General features: G+C 42.6%; 1 non-coding gene across 1 annotated transcript; it reads left to right on the forward strand.

The window, feature by feature from the left end:
• The first annotated feature begins 17,839 nt into the window (after positions 1-17,839).
• TRNAG-UCC (transfer RNA glycine (anticodon UCC)) lies at positions 17,840-17,912 on the forward strand. The gene has a single exon. It is a non-coding gene; the product is annotated as a tRNA-Gly (tRNA).
• The last annotated feature ends 3,444 nt before the right edge of the window (positions 17,913-21,356 follow it).

Raw genomic sequence — 21,356 nt, forward strand, 5'->3', positions numbered from 1 at the left:
CATCGTGCTGCCTGCTGTGTGGATGAATGGGCGGTGGGGAGATACAGATTTGAAGCAGCCTATAGATGCTCATAAAAGCCATGAGAGAGGTAGCCCAGAGAGCGGGTGCTGAGTCAGAAAAAAGCCAAGGACAGAATCCTGAAGGATATTTGAAGGACAAGTCAAAGAAGAAGAGGAAAAAGAAGGAGGACTGGGAATGGGAGCTGAAGGAGGAGGAAAGAGAGGAGGAGAAAGAAGAGGAAGAGGGAGGAGAGGAGGAGAGGGAGAGAAGGAAGAGAAAGGGCAGAGGGAGGAGGAAGGGGAGGAGGAGCAGAGGAGGATGACCACTAACAAAGGAACTCGGAAGGAGCCAGAGACACAAGGTTATCCAGGAGAACGTTGCTTTGCAGGAGCCAAGGTAAGAGCCTGCTTCAAAAAGGAGGGAATCAAAGCTGGTGACGAATGCTGCCCAGCAGCCTAGCACAGTGAGGACTGGGCATTTAGCACGGGGAGGTTGGGGAGGTTGTGGGCAAGGTCACGGCCGCCAGCTGATGAAGGGTGGTGGAAGCGTAGGTAGGTGACAGTAGATACCAAACGAACAGTCGGGAAGGACATGCACTTCAGGAAGTGAAGCTCCAAATTTGGGGGGGAAACTAGAGCCAGTCGTGGATGGTAGGGGACTGGGTCAAGGTGGGGGGTGGTTTATAAATATGAGTAATTTGGAGGGTGATGAATGGACTGATGGGATTAAGCTCCAGGCTGGAGCTTACTGAGAAGGCTGGAGAGGCTGAGATTAGGGGACAGGTAGGACAGTAGCTGAGAGGGGGAGGAGGAAGGACCCTCTGCTGTCACAGGAGGCCAAAGGAGGGGCGAATGGGCTTGGACCTGGGACGACTGTGTGTTCCATGACAAGAATTTGAGAGAGTTCGAGTCTGGTGAGTCATTTTCTCTGTGAGGGAAAAAAGGAGTAAGGGTACCTTTTTTGATACACCCGTTGCGCAAGTTTAAAATCCTAGCTGAAGAGGACTTTTTTGTTTGTTTTGTTTTTGCCACGCTGTGGGGGTTGTGGGATCGACCAGGGATTGAACCTGGATCCCTGGATCCCTGGTAGTGAGAGCTTGAAGTCTGAACCAGCAGACCACCAGGGAATTTCCATGAAGAGGGCGTTTTTTTATAAAAGGCGAAAGATTTATACGATCTGAAGAGAAACCAGAGTATAGAGGGTGTTTTTTTTTAAAGTATCCCTAAAACAAAAGGTATTATTGAAGTTGAGAGAGAGAGAGAAAATTCTTAAAAAACAAACAGTATTATTTATTTAGTATTGTATTTAAAAAGAAAAACAAATTTAGACAAATGTAATTCAGTCGAGACCGAGTTTGAAGCTAAGAAACACTGTGAAATTCTGCTTATATCAGTTGATGGTGGGTACACTAAAGATATGAAGTCAAACTAAAATGGTGTCTCTTCCTCTAATAAACATTTTATGATCAAACCTAATGGCTAGTTGCATTCAAGCAATTCACCTTACACATCTGGGATTTAATGCGTTTTCTCTGAGCAGTTGAATGACTACATAATCACTACTTGCAGTAGGATTATATTAAAATCAGATAGCTTAATAAACGTTATAGAACTGGATAATTAACACAAGAACCTGAACTTAATTAGATACTCATAGAAAATGCTGGCAATAAGCAAGTGCCTTCTTTAATATCCACTAAAATGCACTTTAAGTGCATACTAAATAGCACAGCACAGTCCAAGAAGAAAATACACATATAGAGTCAATGAAGTTTGAAGAAACTAGAATAAATGACTTATACTTTTATTCATATGGAGCCCACCCTGGGGGAGGGAGAGAAGCTATGTAGGGAGGCCTTGAAAATTTGTTGCTTCCTTGTCTTATCATTTTGCAGAATCCACTGTTCCAAGCCATTAAAGAGTTAATTGTCCTAACTGAAGCTGAGATCTTTGTGGTATCAATTTTGAGAGAAGGAAGCCCTTGTCCTCTAGAAAGGACCTACAAAGCATCAGGAAGTCCCCTGAAGAGCAGGAACCAATGTTCCTTTTGTTATAACGAAACCTACAATTTTGTCTATCTTCAACCGAGGTGCACAGACAGGAAAATTCCCCCAAGTAATCACTATGAGATTTCTTCCCATCTGAGCATCTTCAGTCTCGTCTCTACAAAAAGTGACCGCGTATTAATTGTCCTCTATAACAAGGTGTGAAGGGTAACTTGAAATCCAGTGGTACAAAAGCACAGAAGCTCCCTGCCCCACTCAAAATATATTTATGACTTCAGATTTGGTACAGCCGTACTAGAAGCCATTCTCCTACAGGCTGTACTCCAGAGAAGATGCCAGGAACTGCTGACGTCATCCTCCTGTCCCTTGGCCACACTGGAGTGAGTGATTCACAACAGCAGAGGAGAAAAAGATTCACTCGTTTCCTGAAACTCACCACCCTCATTCCTCAAGCGGAGAAGGCAATGGCACCCCACTCCAGTACTCTTGCCTGGAAAATCCCATGGACGGAGGAGCCTGGCGGGCTGCAGTCCATGGGGTCGCTACGAGTTGGACACGACTGAGCGACTTGACTTTCACTTTTCACTTTCATGCATTGGAGGAGGCAATGGCAACCCACTCCAGTGTTCTTGGCTGGAGAATCCCAGGAACAGGGGAGGCTGTTTGTCTATATATATATATATATATATATATATATATATATATATATATATATATATAACAGGTAGGCTGCCGTCTATGGGGTCGTGCAGAGTCGGACACGACTGAAGTGACTTAGCAGCAGCAGCAGCATTCCTCAAGAATCTTGAAGCTTGTAGGTGCCTCGAATCCCTAGGCCAATAGTGCTATGCCAAGACAAGTAATTAATATCTTGGTCATCCTTTCCATCCTTCCTGGCTCTATTTCAGGCCAGGACCCCAAGGCCATACAGCTAATAGTGATGAAAGGGCCAGGAGTGATCACTAAGGAAGCCCCACTAGTGTGCTTCCTTCCTTCATTCCTCTCTCTCTTTTAAAATCTAGTGAATGGCATGTATCTTCTAGAAAGTCTCTCCAATTAGCCCCATCTACCCCTGTCATTTCATTCTCCTGTCCACCAAGAATGTAACCACTAGGAAATGTAAGGCTTGCCCTAGCTTGGTGCGTTTAGGGATTTTTTTTTTTTTTTTTTTTTTTTTTTTTGTATATGTTGTGATGATGTGTTCTAAGGAAGGGATCCTGGGCAACTCTTTTTAAATTTTAATATTTATTTGGCTGCACCAGATCTTAGTTGTAGCATGCAGGATCTTTAGTTGTGGCATGTGGGATCTAGTTCCCTGACCAGGGATCAAACTGGGCCCCCTGCACTGGGAGTGTGGAGTCTTAGCCACTGGCCCGCCAGGGAAGTCCCTCTTTTTCTTTTCTTGTTTCCTAGGATGCTTACTCCTGGTTCTGGGTAGTGCAGGCTCAGACAATGCTATTTACAATTGGAGTGTTTATTTGTAATAGGGTTGAATTCATGAGTCTCAGCATTGAACAGACATGGCTTTGAATCCTGCCTGTTTTCACTTGCTAAGTTTGGAGCCTGGGGAAAGTTATTTAGCTTCTCTGGGTCTCATTTCATCAATATGAAAATGAGAATCATTATGGCAAGTACTACTGTAGGGTATCCACAGACACAATAATCCAGCTGTTACTGAGAGTCTGAGCTTTTGTGGATGGATGTAGAGTCTGTTACACAGTGAAATAAGTCAGAAAGAGAAAAACAAATATTGTATATTAATGCATATGTGTGGAGTTAGAAAAATGATACAGATGAACTTATTTGGAGGGCAAAAATAGAGATGCAGATATAGAGAACAGACATGTAATGATGGAAGGGGAAAGGGGAGTGGGATGAATTGGGAGATTGGGGTTAACATACATACACTACAATGTGTAAAATGCATAGCTGGTGGCAATTTGGTGTATAGCACACGGACCCCAGCTCAGGGCTCTGTGATTACCTAGAGGGGTGCGATGGGGGTGGGGTGGGAAGGAGGCCCAGGTGGGAGGGGATATATGAATACACAGAGCAGATTCAGCAGAAATTAACACAACTATAAAGCAACTAGACTCCAAGTTTAAAAAAAAAATCTGAGATTTGACCTTTACCATTCACAGTTTTGTAAAGAAAGAAAGGGACTGTGGTTTTTTTGGTCCCCATACTGAATAAGATATTGCTTTGTAGATACTAAGGGCCCAGGTAAGGGCATTTTCATTCCTCTTTTAAAAGGTAAGAAGAAAAATCACCAGCTGCTCAATGGAGATGAGCCTTAAATCAAACTGTATTAACTTGGATAATACATCATGACAATCTTACTCTGAGTCTTGAGTAGCCCAAGGTCAAATGGCACCCATTCTCAGCTAAATAAGCTGTGAAAATTTCCTACAGAGATCTGAGGACACAGCTGAAAAAGGGCTCATGCTTTAGTATATTTTCCGTGAGTGCATGATAAATAAAAAGGAAACATGGGATGGGGGGGTGGGGGGGATATATGTATACATACAGCTGGTTCACTTTGTTGTACCGCAGAAGCTAACACAACATTGTAAAGCAATTTTGTCATTGTTTAGTCACTAAGTCACGTTCAACTCTTTTGTGACTCCATGGATTGTAGCCCATCAGGGTCCTCTGTCCATGGGATTTCCCAGGCAAGAATACTGGAGTAGGTTGCCATTTCCATCTCCAGGAATCTTCCTCACCCAGGGATCAAACCTGAGTCTCCTCCATTGGCAGGCATATTCTTTACCACTGAGGCACCAGGGGAGCCCAAAGCAATTATACTTCCAATTTTAAAAAAAAGAAGAAGAAAGAAAGAAAAGGGAAAACGGGGGTAAAAGGGAGCAGTAACTTTCATTCCTCTCACTTAACCAGTGTTTCTTGGGCTTCTTTGGATGAGGTGATGATCACTGTGATAGATGTTAGTCCTAGCATGGCCCTGTTCACCTGCTCTTGTGGACCTTAGAGTTGTAGGAGATCCCACTGACAAGGAAACGAACAAATAAAAGAAGCTGTTGTGGCCACAGAACAACGAGCCCACTGTAAGCTGGAGTCATAGTAGGGGTTCCATGCTGGTCAGTAAAGGCCTGTAGAAGGGTGATAGTTAATCCTGAACTTAAAGGATAAGAAGCCAACAACCAAGAGGATGGGAAGGGAGAAACTGTCACCTAAAGAGGAAACAGCAGGACTTCTCTGATGGTTCAGTGGTTAAGACCTTGTGCTCCCAGTATAGGGGACATGAGTTTGATCCCCAGTTGGGGAACTAAGATCCCACATGCCATGTAGCACCGTCCCTCCAAAAAAGAGGAAGAATCAGGTGGAAGGAATTACAGTTGGAAAATCTTAGGTGTGGATTTAGGAGCTGAAGGAATAAAATTGTCGAGAGCTGGAAATGGGAGGACTTTCTCAGAAGGTAATCCTGTTCCTCCTGTTGCCTCCCTGAATATTTCAGAAACCCATTCAAAAATGCTTTCAGTGAAATGCATATCAAAACTACAGTGAGGTATCAGCTCGTTCCAGTCAAAATGTCCATCATCAAAAAGTCTATAAATAAATGCTGGAGAGGGTGTGGAGAAAAGGGGACCCTCCCACACTATTGGTGGGAATGTAAATTGGTACAGCCATTATGGAAAATAGAATGACGATTCCTTAAAAAGCTAAAAATAGGACTACCATGTGATCCAGCAATCCCATTCTTGGACTTATATCTGAAAAAGACGAAAGCTCTAATTTGAAAAGATACACGCACCCCATTGTTCATAGCAGCACTATTTATAATAGCCAAGACATGGAAGCAACATAATGCCCACCGACAGATGAGCTGGTGAAGAAGATGTGGTTCATAGATACACTGGAATATTACTCAGCCATAAAAAGAATGAAATAATGCCATCTGCAGCAACATGGATGGGCCTAGAGATTATCATACTAAGTAAAGTTAAGTCACACAAAGACATATAGGGTATCACTTATATGTGGGATCTAAAAAAACAGTACAAATGCACTTATTTGCAAAACAGAAACAGACTGACATAGAAAACCAACTTATGGTTACTGAAGGAGAAGGGGATGGAGGGATATATATTAGGAGTAGGGCGTGAAAAGATACAGATTAATATATATAAATAGATAAACAACAAGGATTTACTGAATAGCACAGGAAACTATGTTCAATATTTTGTAATATACTAAGGGAATAGAATTTTTAAAAGAATATATATATATAAAAAACCAAATCACGTTGCTGAACACCTGAAGCTAACACAGTATTGTAAATCAACTATATTTCACTAAAAAGAAAAAATGTTCTCAAAAAGTACCTACCTACATATTTCACAAGTTAAAAATTATTAGCATGTTATTAAAACAAATCAGAAGTTTTAATAGAGCATCACAATTTATGAAAAGACATTTAGGGCTCGGGAACCTGAACTGGTAACTGGTAACAGGAATTGCATTATTACGTTCAATGGTCCATCTCCAACTTCTAGTACAAAAATGATTACACCTCACATTCTTTTGTGTCAGGAACCATCTGGATTTGCAGTCACTACAGCCTTATCATGGAGCAGATTTCTCTTTTACGATGAGTTGCAATATAGTCGTGTTTCCAAAATTTTCTTCTGTTCAATTTTCTTTAGTGTCTTTGAGAATCATCATTACACATTTTTTTTTACAATGAAAAAAAAACCATCTGTGAGCTAAATGCAAATATTTTGGGAGCACTTTGACAAGACTATTAATGCCATTGTTAGGCTCTAATCAAGCTTCTTCTTGGTTGGGTCAGTTTGACCTGCTGTGAGGTTTTTACAGCTTGAAAACACAGCCCCCTCCCTCCCTTCCACATTCACTTCTGGAGAGATGGGTTGTCACAAATCACAGAAACTGAGTGACATGACCCCAAAGTTGCACACCATCCCGATGCCCCTCCCTGCCCACGCCACTGCCCTGCTGAGAGCAAGTCTGCACTCAGGCCTGAGCCATAACACAGCAAACAGCCTCCCTCACTCGCTGCTCCCCTATCCTTCCTCTCTCAGTCCATTTCTCCTTTCTCTTTAGCTCTGTGAACTTCAACCATTCATCTTGTCGTAGAAGCATCTCACTGTCACAACAAGTAACAGACCCTTCAAGAAAAAAAGCACCCTTTCACCTTCTTTCATAGGCCTTAAAAATGGTCTTTGTGGGACTTCCCTGGCCAGTGGTTGGGACTCTATGTTTCCTCTGCTGGGGGCTTGGGTTTGATCCCTGGTCAGGGAACTGAGATCCCAAATGCCATGTGGCCAAAAAAATGTATATATAAATAATGAGAAAAGATTATCACAATGATAATGAAAGGAATAACCTCCTCCATGATTTACTATTAAATGAACTAACATATGTAAAGTACTTAATGCCTGGCATATATTCAATGAGTGATATATATTAAGTACTACCTATTATCTTTATCATCATTCTCATGGACTAACACACCAAGTTTCAGGGTGGTATATTGAATCCTTTCGGAGCTAAATCTCATTTAATGGTTGCAAGAACTTCACAGAATGGACTTTATAGCTGTTTTGTTTAATTATTTTAAAAGTTGGAGCATTTTTTAAAAATTGAAATATAGTTGATGTATAATATTGTATAAATTATAGTTGTGCAATATAGTGATTCGCAATTTTTAGAGGCTATCCTCCATTTATGTGCTCAATCATGTGCCCAATTATGTGTCTGATTCTTTGTGACCTCATGGAATGTAGCCTTCCAGGCTTCCCTGTCCATGAATTTTTCCAGACAGGAATACTAGAGCAGGTTGCTATTTCCTACTCCAGGGGATCTTCCTGACCCAGGGATCAAACCTGAGTCTCTTGTGTCTCCTGCATTGGCAGGCAGATTCTTTACCACTGTGCCATCTTGGAAGCCCAATACTCCATTTGTAGTAATTATAAAATACTGACTGTACTCCCCATGTTGTATAATATATCCTTGTAGCTTATTTCATACCTAGTAGTTCGTATCTCTTAATCCCCGACATCTATTTTGCCTTCCCCCCTCCCCTCTCCCTACTGGTAACCACTAGTTTGTTCTCTGTATCTGTGAGTCTGCTTCTTTTTTTGGTAAAATCACTAGTTTGTCACACATTTTAAGTTCCATATATAAGTGATATCATACAATATTTGATAAGTGATATCATACAGTATTTCTCTGGCTTATTTCACTTAGCATAATGCCTTCCAAGTCCATGTTGCTGCAAATCACAAAATGTAATTCTTTTTTATGGCTAATATTCAATTGTGTATATTTACCACATCTTTTTTAATCCATAAATCTGTTGATCGATACTTAGATTGCTTCCACATCTTGGCAATTTTACATCTATTTTACGGATGAGGAAACAAAGACAGTGAGAGGTCAGGTGCCCAAATTCACACTATTGATTCATTTTAGAGCTGGATTCGAACCTAATCTCCACAGACTGTGTAGTCTGTCTTCTAAGTCGACTGTAGTTATGTTCTAGGGAACATAGATCTAGGGAACAGATCTAGGGAACGATCTAGGGACAGACTTAAAAAAAGATCATCAAGAAATCATCAAGCTGAAAGTTTCTCTTTAAAATTCTATAGTGAAGACTTAGACGGTTTATTAAACTTGAAATGCATCTGGGTGGGGTGGAGAGAGGAATAGAAGAAAAGAAGAACAGAAGAATCATTCATTGAGTGTATATTTGTACATTTATAGTGCTCCAGTTCCACAAATGCTGCACTTCAAGTGCTTTAATAATACATTCATATTTTCCACTAAGACACTAAAACCCCCAAGGAGGTTAGGGAAGTATTAATAGCTTCTTCAGAGTATGGTCAGAGAAAAAGCTAGACAGTTGCATTTGGGGAATGATCTTTCAACACAAAAGGACACAGAGGTGTGAAGATGAATGAGCTGACCTCACAGGTCCTCTCCATTCCTGGAGCTCCAGAATTTATTTGCCAATGAAAATGTCAGGTTTTTTTTCTTCCATAAAATGATGTATGATGGTCTGAGTATATTCCCCACTCTCACCCCCACCTCTTTGTATCTGATTAAAAAGCAAAGATTAAATCAGCAGAAGCAATGGAAAGGAAGATTTTCTCCGGGAGTGATGAGGTTTCCCTGATACAAGGAAACAGGAGGAAGAGAGGGAGTAAAAAGGAAAACAGTGGTCTAGGAGGCACAAGCTGATCCAGGCTTGGGAAGAGAGTGGGAGGATGGGGCAAAAGACAAATGTGGTTGAATTATGAGGGCCATCACTTTGCATTAATCAACAGACATAAAGGGTACACCAGCTCTCTACTTTTGAAAAGAATATACTCCAGTTAAACAAACCAAATTAACACATATGAAACCAATTTGAGAACTGTTCATTTTTAACCAGGAGGTAAGAGGTCAGCCTTGAATTAGAACTCCTCCACTCAACATATGTTCATTGTTTCCTCTGTACCAGACACTGTTCTGGGAATGAGGGATATAGAAATGACCCAAGTGGTTCTAATTCACTACTCTACTGGGGGAGACAGAAAAGAAACAAGATCAATAAGTAAGATATCTAGTATTCTAGTCAGCATTTGAGGTCTAAGTAAAAAATAAAGTGGGGAGGGAATTCCCTGGCAATCCAGTGGTTAGAACTCCATGCTTCCACTGCCAGGGGCACAGGTTCCATCCCCAGACAGGAAACTAAGGTCCGGCAAGTCGTGTGGTGCAGCCAAAAATAAAAATAAAAGGGTTATAAGAAGGGTTATAAAGGGGGACGTAGCTGAGTAAGAGAGCTGAGGGTGAAAAGGAGAGGGTGGTGATGAAATCTGGTGGAGGACTCCAGGGAAGGAATAGCAATGCAAGGTCCTGGGGTGAGTGGACTTGGTGTGTAAGAAACAGTGAGGACGCCAATGTAATTGAGTAGAAGGTAGAATCAGAAGCTCACAGGGGCTAGATCATGTAGGGCACTGAATGCACATGAAAAGATTTGGGCCTTCACATTGGGTGAGCTGGGAGACACTGAGCAGAGGAACATCATCTGACCTGCATGCTGACAGGACCGCTCCGGCACTGTGCTAGGAATGGGTTGCACCCTGGGAAGGGTAAAGCAGGGAAACCAGTTAGGACATTGTTGCAATAATCCAGGCAAGGGATGCTGTTCAGGGACTTCCCTGGTGGTCCAGTGGCTAAGACTCTACGCCCCCAATGCAGGGGGCCTGGGTTCTATCCCTGTTCAGGGAACTGACTTACAACTGGTGGGATGCCGTCTATGGGGTCGCACAGAGTCACCCACGACTGAAGTGACTTAGCAGCAGCAGCAGCAGCTACCCATGGGCGTCTTGTTCCATCCATACTCCCCTTTCCTTTATCAGTTCACTCTCTTGTGTTCTATTAGTTCATTGCCCTCAGCCTATAAATACATCAAGATTCACCTTTTGAGGAGAAAGTCTCTCTTGACACCCCCTTGACCTCTCAGTCAGGCATCTTGAAAATAGCCCCAGTAATTGGGGTCTTCACTTCTTCACCCACTGCCACCTGACTTCTGACCAGACTATTCAATTCAAACCACTTTCAAAAACATCACCTCCAGGGATTTCCCTAGTGGTCCAGTGGCTAAGATTCCTCACTCCCAATGCAGGGAATCTGGGTTTGATTCCTGGTCATGGAAATAGATTCTGCCTGCCATAGCTAAGAGTGTGCATGCCAAAAGTAAGACATGATGCAGCCAAATTAATTAATTATTTTTTTTTAAAGGGAAAAAACAACAAAAATCCTCAAAAAGCATCACCTCCAGATTGCCAATGCCACTGGACACTCCCCATCTAAGTCTACTTGGGCCATCCTACTGTGTTTGACACTATTTCTCATTCAATTCTTTCTGAAATTCTCTACTTCTTTGACATCTCTTGTGAGTCTCCTCCTACATCTCTGATCATTGCTTTTTATCCTGTTTCACAGTCTTCCTTGTCTGCCAACTTCTTAAACTTTTGGACCCCCACTCCCCACAAGTGGGATGTTGCTTTCTCTCCCACTCTTTCATTGTCCTACACTATCCAAAACAGTCATGAATTTAATGTTCCCTTCCCTTTGTTGATGACTTCCAAATTCAAATCTCCAATACTGACATTACTGCTGAACTTGAGACTCATAGCCAATTCCAATCTGTAGCCATCTCACCTGGAGATCTCAGACACAAAAATCAATGTGGTCCAAAATAAATCATTACTGCCTCACTTGCCCTAGATTGGATCCTTTTCTTGTGTTTACTTTCGTGATAAGTGAAATTACAAATCAGTTGGCTACTGAAGTCAGAGAATTGGGACACATCACAAATTATTCCCACTAATTCATGGCAATAAAACTGGCCAATCATTCAATCTTATTTATGTGATCTTCTAGACATTTGCTGGGTCAGGCTCCCCTCTGCACTTTCTTCTGAAGTAGCTCAGGACTCTCATTTGTCAGGCAGATTGCCTATCTCAACTTCACTTAGTTGTTAATCGGGGGTTTCATCTTGTCCCTTAATCTGGAACAGATCTCTTTGCTGTCTTATGTTGTTTACATTTCTATCTATATTTTTATGTATGCAGTAGATCAGTTAGGGCTTCCCTGGTGGCTCAGACAATCCGCCCATAATGCAGGAGACCTGGGTTCAATCCCTGGGCCAGAAAGATCCCCTGGAAAAGGGAATGGCTTAGTTATGTTTCTAGACCTTGAAGAACTGGCTCTTTGTAGAGGATGTTCCATTTGTCCCAGCAGTACGTTCCCAAGGGCTAATGACCAGTTGATCCCAGCGTAGGTTCTGAGTTGTGTTTGCAGACTCAGCTCCCAGGCTGCAATATAGCAGTTTTCTTGCTTCTGGTGTCTGCCCCCTAGTGGATGAGGCTAGTCTAGAGGCTTGTGCCGGCTTCCTGGTGGGAGGGGCTTGTGCCTACCCACTGGTGGGTGGAGCTGGATCTTGGACCTCTGGGGATCAGGGCTGTGTCCAGCCAGGGGTGCAGAGGTGGCTGTGGGCCCAGGGAGTTTTGGGTAGCCTGTCTGCTGAAGGGCGGGGATGTGTCCCACCCTGTTTGTTGTTTGGTTTGAGGCATCTCAGCATCAGAGGTCAGAGTATATTGGGTGGGACCAGGTCTCCATACTAACTACTGAAGCAATATGTCTGCCTCCAGCAAGAGGCCTGAAGATGAATACTCCTAAGATATCCACCACCAGCTTTTATGACCTCAGAGAGGGCCACTGTTGCCCCCTACCTCCCCAGGAGACACTCCCAAGACCAGTAGGTAGGTCTGGCCCAGGTTCCTATGAAGTCACTGCTGTTGCTCTGCGTCCCAGTGCACACGAGACTTTGTGTGCACCCTCTGAGCCTGGCCCAGATGGTAAAGAGTCTGCCTGTAATGCAGGAGACTCGGCTTCAATCCCTAGGTCATTAAGATCCCCTGGAAAAGGAAATGGCAACCCACTCCAGTATTCTTGCCTGGAGAATTTTATGGACAGAGGAGCCTAGGGTAGCAAAAAGTCAGACAGGACTGAGCGACTTTCACTTTCACTTTTTTCTTTCTAAGAATGGAGTCTCTGTTTCTCCCAACCCTGTGATGCTCATATAATCAAGCCCCACTGGCTATTAATGTCAAGTGCTCCCTCCTCCTGCTCCCCAGGCTCCTCCTCTCAATCCCAGACCTCCAGGCTGGAAGCCTCAAGTGGGGTTTAGAACTCTTACTACTGTGAGAGAACGTCTGTCATATAATTATTCTCCAGTCTGAGGGGCACCCACCTAGATGGTGTGGAATTTGATTGTATCTCGAGTGCACCCCTTCTACTGTCTCACTGTGATTTCTTTATGTCTTTGGATGTAGAATATCTTTTTTGGGTAGCTTCCAGTCTTTTTTGTCAAGGTGGTTCAGCAGTTAGCTGTGATTCTGGTGTGCCTGTGAAAGGAGGTGAGCTCAAGGTCCTTCTACTCTGCCATCTTGTCTCCCTCTCCAAAACTTAGCTCTTTGACTAGAGGAGAGTAATTTCCTTAAGTAATCGAAGATTGCAAGTAATAAATCCTTCCTTCTCCCACTCCTTACCTTCGTTGTGTCTTTTGGTTCAACATCCTCTGAGAGGTGAACCCAGTGATCAGGTAATGTCAGTGCAGCCTCGACGGCCCCTCTTCAATGATGCCCATGTGCTGTGCATTGCATTGTGGGAACACCATGGTGGCCAGCCAATCATCACAGGGTGCCCGGAACTCCGGAGCTGCCCAGAGACCATCACAGCTGCAGTGGATGATGTTGTGGCTACACGGGACTCTCACCTTCCCTAATATACATTTCAGATTGGCCTACCTGCCTTTGATCTGATTTCTGTCATCCTCCCCAAAATCCATACTGTTGCCAGAGGGACTCACAATAGAAAGTGATTCTAAGCAGGTTAATCCTCAGTTTAAAACCAATTTCAGTGGCTCCCACACACAGCTTTTAAGATAAAGGCATCCTATGACCTAGCTTTTCCAAATCTGTCGACCCTCTTCTCTGCCCTCACTATGTCACACCTTACATCCCCTTTATGTGGGTTCTAGAAGACCCACCACATAACTCCTGCCTTCCCTGCTAGAGTTCTGATCCCTGCTGGATCAGTTGAGTAATACAACAAGGAGACCACATGTGAAAGACCAACACACCCCCCTTGACACTGACAAAGTCCATGCTGGAGAAGGTGACTCCTATGTAGATGAGGGGGCTTCCTTGAGGTGAATGAACCCCAGAAAGACAGCCATGTGCCCATTATCTACAGCTCACTCCTATCAGGAAGAGAAGAGAGTTAACCAAGCACTGTCAGTGTTCTCAGATTTACCATCAGAATTCACTCCAGTTTCAGAATTCTCCAATCAGAGCTTACTTCTCCAGGACCTCCGTGGTGGTCCAGTGGTTAAGACTCCAAGCTTCCAGTACAGGATCCCTAGTCAAGGAAGATCCCATATGCCACATGGTGTGGCCGAACAAAACAAAAACAAAACAAAACAGAGAATTCACTTCTCTGGAAGAGAAGTAAAGAGAGAGAGTGGACAGGGTAAGACAGGGGAGCTTTCTCTATGCAGGAAGAAGCCACAAGAATGGAGAAGGCGTCCCCTTCATGTCACCTCACATTGTATGCCTTTTCTCATTCTGGTTTGACTCCCTAGAATACTGTCCCGCATGTCCACCTGCTTCCCTTGCACCCATCCTCCAAGACTCAGGTCAGATTTGATCTCCTTCAGAAACCCTCTGTGAATCCCCAGAACGTGACTCTTCTGGGCTCACATCTTTCGGAGCACTCATCTTGGTGCCAGAAATGTCTTTTTTTTTTTTTTTCCTTTGGTGTAATAATTTTTGTATCTATTTGGATAACATACTTCTTATGCCAAATATTAGACAAATTCAGTGACAAATGATTATCTTTTGCAAATTGTTTTGTATTTGGGACTTCAGTTTTTTTCCTTATAGAATAGATCTGTATAATAGGAGTTTGCAAATAAAGGTATAAAAACAGAAATCACTTAACTCTATACCCTTAATGTAACATCTCAAATTAATATTTTAAAGTATTCTCTTAGCAACCTAGATGCCCATCAGCAGATGAATGGATAAGGAAGCTATGGTACATATACACCATGGAATATTACTCAGCCATTAAAAAGAATTCATTTGAACCAGTCCTAATGAGATGGATGAAACTGGAGCCCCTTATACAGAGTGAAGTAAGCCAGAAAGACAAAGAACATTACAGCATACTAACACATATATATGGAATTTAGAAAGATGGTAACGATAACCCTATATGCAAAACAGAAAAAGAGTCACAGAAATACAGAACAGACTTTTGAACTCTGTGGGAGAAGGCGAGGGTGGGATGTTTCGAGAGGAATCGGGTGGAGAGGGAGGTGGGAGTGGGGATTGGGATGGGGAAGACGTGTAAATCCATGGCTGATTCATATCAATGTATGACAAAACCCCCCAAAAAAAAAAAAAAAATTTACAATAAATATTATAGATAAACTAATCAAAAAAATTAAAAAAAAATAAAAAATAAAGTATTCTCTTATATTTGCTTTCTTGTGTATATTTTTTAATTTTTTTTTTAACACGAAAAGCATTTTGTATTGGGGTATAGCCAGTTAACAATGTTGTGATAATTTCAGCTGAACAATGAAGGGACTTAGCCATACACATACATGTATCCAGGAATAATGCTTAACCAGATATCTGGGCATCCCATGCCCCAGCCAAGTTGATGCATAAGATTACATAGCACACTGAATAACGTTTTCTATTTTTAAAAGATAAACTTTATCACCAGAGAGAATCTAGTCTCTGTGTGGACACGGCCTTATCTCTCTTTATTGATTCACAGCAAGTCTTTATCTAACCCATTATTATATTCCCCACATGTATAATGGGCCTGGCAGATAAGAGAGGCACAATGGTTTTATTTAATGAATAAGTAAATGAATGAAAAATGGGTCCTTGATAACTACTTTTGAAACACATTGATAAGATTTTGATCATTATCTACACAGTGCAATCCAAGGACTCACCTCATTGCCTTGAATCCTCACCCTTAGCCCTACCATCCGTTCTGTTTAACGGCCCCTCTGGCTGCTCCTCACGTGTGCCAGCACCCCACCCCCACCTCCTGCCCCCGGAGCCTCTGGACTAGTTACCCCCTGTGCTTGGAACATTCTTCACCTCAGGTACAACCATGAGTCACTCCCACACCTCCCTCAGGCCTGCACTGAAATGTCGCCTTTTAAGTGAGCCATCCCCAGCTGTTCTATTTTAAATTGAAATTTGTACTCTCCACTCTCCCTGGCCCTCTGCCCTGCCTTTTGTTCCTTTCTATCACACATATATCACCAACTGACAAATCACCTATTTAAGTAGTTAACTTAAGTCACTCATTCATTCACAAGTTTACCCCTCTCTAACCCGAACAGACAAATACTGCTGTATCCCCAGTGTCCAGAACAGTGTCTAGCATATAGTGGATAACCAAAAATATTGTATATGTGATGGAGATTACATTTTCCAAGCTCCCTTGCAGCTTAGGTGGCTCTGTGGGTAAGTCTGGGCCATGGGGGCAAACAGAAGTGATGAACACAACTTCCACTTTATCTCTAATTTGAAAGATAAGCAGCTTTCTAGTCCAGCATGTAAGGAGCTTGGAAGTCACCACTCCATCCTAACAAGTGAAAAACTGAACAATCAGGAAAATCAATAACTCTTCTTGGGTCTGTGGAAGAAGTTAAATCACAAGACAAACCACTGCCCCTAAAACTGGGAAGAAAGACAGGCAGATAAAGAACCTGCCTGCCAAAGCAGGAGACATAAGAGACACAGGTTTGATCCCTGGGTTGGGAAGAGCCCCTAGAAGAGGGCATGGCAACCCACTCCAGTGTTCTTACCTGGAGAATCCCATGGACAGAGGAGCCTGGAGGGCTACAGTCCATAGGATTGCAAAGAGTTGGACGTGACGGAAGTGGATTAACATGTAGGCAGGCAGGCATGTGCAAATACAGAGAGTCGCAACAGCAGCACAATACATATTCTTCTCAAGAGCACATGAAACATTCTCCAGGATAGATCATACGTGAGGCTGCAAAACCCATCTTAATACATTTAAGAAGACTGAAAGTGTATCAAGCATCTTTTCTGACCACAATGGTATTAAACTAGACATCAGTGACAAGAAGAGAACTGGAAAATTCACAAATATGTGGAAATTAAATGACAGGTTACTGAAAAACTAATGGGTCATAGAAAAAAATAAAAAGAAATTAAAAAATATCTTGAGAGATGTGAAAATAGAAATACAACATTTAAAGACCTTTGGGATGCAGCAAAAACAATTCTAAGAGGGAAGTTAATAGAGATCCATGCCTGCATTAAGAAAAACAGAAAGATCTTGAATAAACAACTTAATTTTACTCCTCAAGGAACTAGGAAAAGAAGAACTAAATAAGCCCAAAGGTGTGTGTGTGGTAGTTGCTCAGTTGTGTCTTACTCTTTGCAACCCAATGGACTGCAACCCGGCATGCTCTTCTCTCCATGGAATTCTCCAGGCAAGAATACTGGAGTGGGTTGCCATTCCCTTCTCCAGGAGATCTTCCTGACCCAGGGATCCAAGCTGGGTCTCCTGCATTGTAGGCAGAGTCTTTATCATCTGAGCCACTAGGGAAGCCCAGCCCAAAGTTAGAAGGAAGGAAATTACAAAGATCAGAGTGGAAATAAATAAAATAGAGACTAAACAGACCACAGAGAAGATCAATGAAGGGACTTCCCTGGTCATTCAGGGTCTGACTCCATGCTCCCAATGCAGGGCACCTGGGTTCGAATCCTGGTCAGGTAACTAGACCCCACATGCTGCAACTAAAGATTCTGGGTACACAACCAAGACCTGGTGCAATCAAAAAAATAAATAAATGAAATGAAGAGCTGGTTTTTAAAGATATACAAAATAGAAAAACCTATGCCCAGGCCAAAAAAAAAAACCACACAAAACAAAACCTGTACACAAATATTTATAGAAGCTTTATTCATAATTGCCAAAACTTGAAAGCAATGAAGATGTCTTTTGGTAGTTGAGAAGAATAACTATGGTCTATCAGACAATGGAGTATTACTCAATGCTAAAAAACCATGAAAAGACATGGAAGAAGCCTAAATGCATATTATTAAGTGAAAAAAGACAGTCTGAAAAGACTGAATACTGAAGAGTATGAAATGCTACATACTGTAGATTCTGATTATTAGCGGTTCTGGGAAAGGCAAAGCCATGGAGACAGTAAAAAGATCTGTGATTGGACTTCCCTGGTAGTCTAGTGGTTAAGACGCTGAGCTTCCAACACAGGGGGCGCAGGTTTGATCCCTGGTCAGGGAACTAAGATCCCACATGCTGGTGCTGCCAGAAAAAAAGATCAGTAGTTGCCAAGGGGTGGTGGAAGGAAGGAGTAGGTGGAGCCAGCTACTGTGTATGATTCTACAGTGGTAGATACATGCCATTACACGTTTGTCCAGACCCATAGAATGTCCACCACCACCAGTGAACCCGGGTAAACCATAATCTTTGGTTGATAATGATGTATCCATGTTGTTCATAAGTGGGAAGTATGCTCATCAATGGGAATGGGGTGGGGGAGTGGATATGGGAGTTTTCTGTACTCTGACCAATTTTACTGTAAACCTAAAGTAACTAAAAAATAAAGTTATTAATTTTTTTAAAAGATACGCAGTTTGCCCTGAAGTTCTCTCTCAACCTCACATAGGCTGAGATACAGATGTTCTTATGGCTCACCCTTGATTATTCAATGACGTCATCCCATTATGTGGCAGGTCATGGAGGCCTTGGGAGCCTGGCTCTCCAAAGGACTCGTGGAGTAGAGGCCTCTGCTCACCTACCAGCCTGGGCCACTCACGGGGGGAGTGTGTATAAGAAAAAATGGGGCTTCACTTTTATTACAGCTGCTTATCCTTAAACACATCCCATAGAATAAATAAATGAATGAATGCATCTATATCACACTTTAATACCAAAGGGTGTCTATGGTGGATTAGAATAATTTACGAGGTGAATTACAAGTCCACATAAAGATGGACCAAGTAAATAAGACATTATCCACCAGGAGATGAGGGTAATATGCAAAAACATTCAGGATGACATAGTCACTGCACTGAAGCAAGTGCAGTTTAATTCACAAATGCCAAAAATTAAGGCAGAAAGAGAAACACATGCTCTAACTCATGTCTGATGAAGAGAGTTATATATTCTCTTTTATATGATTTCAGAAAATTCAGGGAGTGTGTCGTTTCAGGGACTATGCTTTTATAGCTATAGGATCCTACATTCCCTGGGGGCTGGGGAGTGACAGTGGAAGGAGAGAAATTTTCAAACAGTAAAAGCCACATTGAATAAATTATAAGCCCCTATGGATCAGAGGCTACTTTTTCCTCTTCCCAGCCTCCTCTCCTATGCTTCTCCTTTAGTGCGAAATCTCGCCCTGGAAACTGCGGCTCTGCCGTTCCTCCCTGGGGTCTGGGATCTCTGAGTGCTGGTCCCTGGAGAAGAGAGAAGGCAGTAAGGCCAAGCACTTGGGGGTAATAAGAATTGAAGCCCTTAAAGTGGTGAGGAAATTCTGTTAATCATCGAATTGTAACTTCTCAGTGGAAGAAGTCATTTGATCTTTTCAGCCAACTCTGGGAAACGCACCACATCTATTTAGTGCTGACCTTAGATCACCTCTTCATTCAGCAAAACCATTTCTCACCTCCCCAAAGAGATTTGCTGGCTTGGAAAAAAATCAGCCTCTAGATTGCTAGGAGCTTTGTAAACTTTTCTCTCTCCTCTTCACCCCAGTTCTTTAAGTTAAAATGAAAATTAGCCCTGGGAAAAAAAGAGCATACATAAATAAGGTGACTCTGGCTGATGAAAGGAACTCTATAAATAAGGTGAAATTTGCCAAGTCACCATAATACCACACAGATTTCAAAGTATCTGAGACCTGATAATAATTTTAATTAAAAAACATTTCCAATTAATGGACATAATAAACATTTTTGGAAAACAGAAACACAAAAAAGAAAACCTTATTACCAGACTGCAATGACCACAATTAAAATTTCAGGGTTTAGTCTTTCTCTTGAAAAGGAGCAGGACCTTATGGTCTTTGCTCTCTCATGTCCTCAGCCTGACTTTTGTCTGTAGAAAAATTTTAGTCAAAGAATAAATTTAGTCAGAGAAGTGAGAAAATGCAGAAAAGAAAGAAAACAGTCAAATGAGACCAAATAATACTTTATTTGCAAAGTCAAAAACCTTTAGTTCCTCCTCAAGGGCTACAGGTAATACTCTGAGCCCTATCCTTTGAGCTGTCTTATAGATACTGAAACCCCCACAGGTGGAGAAGTTAATTACAGGGTGACCAGACTAGCTGTGATGTCAGCTGCCACAATTCCAAAAACTGGCCTCAAAGAAATGGAAACAAACCAACCCTGGAACTAAAGACTAACTGTACTTTAAACAATCAGGATGATACTGATCAGACTACCGATGATCAATTTCAGGATGGCTGTCAGATCTGATTGTGCTGTTTCTGCATGTAGCCCACTCCCTCCATCTATGAAAGTCCTTGCCTGCTGATTGCCAGTGTGGGGAGCCAGCCTTTGGACAGGAGTCTCCCCCACCTCATTGCTGGCCTCTGATACAAAGCCAACCTTTCTTTCCACCAGCCTGGCCTCTTTATTGGCTTTTGAACAGGGAGCAGCTGGACTCCACTTTTGCTAACAGGTTTTTGGTGCCCAACGTGAGGCTGCACTCTCGCGACATCTGGCTCCCGGGATTTGCCCAAGAAGAGTCACTGGCCATGGTGATGTGCCGGGATGGTGGTAATGATCCTGCTGTTTGTGCTTCTCTGGCCTTGAGAGGGGGATTTGGGGGACATTCCTAGCAGCTGCCAAAACCATTTGTTTTGGGGATCATCTCTGTTTCTCCCCTGCCGAGCAGTGGCTGCCAATGTATGCTTTTCTTTGGTGGAATGGAAACATGAATCTGGACAAGCTGACAAGCTCCAGGACTGAGTAAGTCCTTGGATGTGCACTCGGGGAAACCTCTCTTTTGAGCACGAAGTATTATTAGGCATTTTTGCCAGTTGGTTTTGACATTGTCTGACCTTTAGGACCGTTTGTGGGCACTGAGTGTCACTTGGGCATTTTGTTGGTGCCAGCGTGGTGAGCAGCTGGACCCCACTTTTGGTAACACTCTGGGTCTCCTCGTCTCTGAAGATCTCTTCATCTCTGTTTATCTCTCCCTACTTCTTCCTCCATCTTGCAAAATTGAGATATCATAAAGCACACAATGTTCTGTAACTTGCTTTTTTGTTTAACGGTATATAAGAAACACTTTTTCCATTTTTAAACACAGACAGCCAAAAGAGGATGATTCAGCTCAGAGCTCTTAATTTAGGGCATGCTGACGTACAGCTGCAGTTTTCCATTCACAAATACTGACTGTGCATCGGGGACCAGGCTCTGTGCTGGACCTTAATGTTATGAAAGAGAGCTGGTCACATGGAGCTTACACTCCAGCAGGGAGGATGGACGCTAAATGAGCCATCACCAGTGGGGTGAAAATTACATAAAGAGAAGTGCAAGCATTCTCAGAGATATATAACAAGCGCCAGGTTAGGGCAGAATGGTGGTAGCTCAGAACTGTGTATCTGAAGAGGTAATTCCCAGATCTCATTGGCATTATGTCAAGGCCAAGCTGCCTTCCTGCTAAGTCTCTCCATGCATGAGAAGCTGCTGGGTCATTCAGGCTGTGTTTTAAATAGAA

This window comes from Dama dama, chromosome 1 (genome assembly GCF_033118175.1).
Source record: "Dama dama isolate Ldn47 chromosome 1, ASM3311817v1, whole genome shotgun sequence".
Lineage (NCBI taxonomy): Eukaryota > Metazoa > Chordata > Mammalia > Artiodactyla > Cervidae > Dama > Dama dama.